The sequence below is a fragment of the Psammomys obesus genome, unplaced genomic scaffold (genome assembly GCF_907164565.1).
Source record: "Psammomys obesus unplaced genomic scaffold, mPsaObe1.curated_primary_1811, whole genome shotgun sequence".
Taxonomy (NCBI): Eukaryota; Metazoa; Chordata; class Mammalia; order Rodentia; family Muridae; genus Psammomys; species Psammomys obesus.
In genome coordinates, this window is record NW_026596143.1 from 3,146,547 (window position 1) to 3,148,536 (window position 1,990).

A 1,990-nucleotide genomic window follows, 5' to 3' on the forward strand; every position below is an offset into this window, starting at 1 on the left:
GGAAAGGAAAGGAAAGGGGAAAGGAAAGGAAAGGAAAGGAAAGGAAAGGAAAGGAAAGGAAAGGAAAGGAAAGGAAAGGAAAGGAAAGGAAAGGAAAGGAAAGGAAAGGAAAGGAAAGGAAAAGGAAAGGACTTTCCAGTGTGTGTGGCCTGGTGACCCCCGGGTCCAAGGCACCGTTGTTTTTAAGGGGCTGCTTACAAAGCACCACAGTGTCTTCAGGTGAGTGTGTCAAGGGATATATTCCCTATGTGGTAAAGAGAGTAGAGTTTTAAAGAAGTTCAATGATTTTTGATATAACTCTCAAGTCTCGATAGCAAGACGAACCATTTCTCTGACTTCCCTTGGACTTAAAATGTGAAGTAAGGCTGTGGGCAGAGAAACATCTGTGGTTCCACCACAGAAAGGTAGACCACACCTGCAAGGTGGCGTCTTCAGTGTCTGCTGAAGATCCGAGCTGTGCCTTCCTGCGTCACATATCTAATAATACAACTTTAAGACTTATGGCCTCTCACAGCAGCAGGCACATAATGTGAGCTTCTTTGGGCAGGGAACTCATGAGTGCGTTAGCAAGACAATTCTGACTTGAAACCTCTCAGGGGACTGCGTGTGAAGCATCTGTAAGGTCTGGAGGACCCACTTCCAAAGTGGCTCACTCACATGGCTGGCAGCTGGTGCTGGCTGCTGACAGGAAGGCATCTCCACAGAACTGGCTTCCTCCGAAACAACTGATCCAAGAACGAGTGTGATGGTTGACTTAACATCATAACTTGTTTCGAAGTATCCTGTTGGTCACACAATTAGGTTCTACTAAGTATGGGAGGTGGATACCCCTAACACAGACACACAGACACAGAGAGAAGCAGAAGGTGAGGATCCCTGGGTACCATTTTGGAAGCTGGCCGCCAGTTTCTCCAGAGGATGAAGCCATGATTGTCGCTTTGTCATCAGATCCTTGGCTAGTTTCCAGGCAACAAACCCTGGGGATGGGAGCATCCAAAACCCTAGTACCAACTCTCCAAATCCAGAAGGTGAAACATTCAAAACAATGTATGGCTGCAAAGAGACCTAGAAAAGATGAACCAAGAGGTCAGAAGACCCTGACAAAGACTGAACCCCAACTCAGCCCTTCGCCCAACTCCTCAGCCACTTCTGATCTATACTGTGAGATGCACAAATCCTGGGTCCGTCGGTCTACTTTCCAATCAAGCTTTGTAACAAGGAAGTCAAACCCTTCATGGAAGTATAGACATTTTCCTCATGGTCTTTCCCAGTCAATTTCCCAACCCCATCCACGTGTCACACACTGAAACAACCACTGTCCTGACATCCCTGTGCAGGGTTTAACATGTCCTAGAGATTCAAACAAATGGAACCATATGGTATTTGTTTATTATCTCTTTCTTTTAAAATCTATGTACTATTCATCCATGTTCTCACACATCAATGACTTGCTTCTCTTAACTTGTTTAAAAAAAAAAATTAATTCCAAAGAGGAATTTAAGGATAGTTGCTCTCCTTCTGCCGTAACTTACACTTTTGTTCTTTCAGTATCTCTTCTTACTGAACCAATTGAAAGCTGCACATACCGAGAGACATTTCATCCCTATGTACTTCAGCATGGACTCCTAAGAACAAAGATGTGGCAGGACCACAAAGTCATTATGTTGCTTGTAAGATATCTGACATTGGTGCAACCATGCTTTCTGTTAGGGAGCCTGTGTTTGCGTTGCCCGGTAGCAATCTCTAGAAGAGGACAGGTGCACATCCTAGGAAATGTGCTGGAGTCTGAGAATACAGGATCAGTTGCTCTGACCTTGACACTTCCTCATCTTGTCCTCCTTCGTACACACTCCTTCTTCCCCTCTCTGGGCATCATGGCTTCCCATATCTAGAAGCCTAGCATCATGGGCAGTTGGCAACAACACCTTCTGCTGCCTTCTGCAGCAGCCAGAGCCAAAGAAACGGAAGGTACCAGGCACTCTTCAGTGTG

At 45.6% G+C, this 1,990-nt stretch overlaps 1 long non-coding RNA gene across 1 annotated transcript; it reads right to left on the reverse strand.

The window, feature by feature from the left end:
* Window positions 1-523: 523 nt before the first annotated feature.
* On the reverse strand, window positions 524-1,599 carry LOC129666384 (uncharacterized). The gene is made up of 3 exons (XR_008718567.1): window positions 1,533-1,599; window positions 885-1,065; window positions 524-782 (listed from the first exon to the last, which is right to left on the reverse strand). It is a non-coding gene; the product is annotated as an uncharacterized LOC129666384 (long non-coding RNA).
* Between the last annotated feature and the right edge of the window lie 391 nt (window positions 1,600-1,990).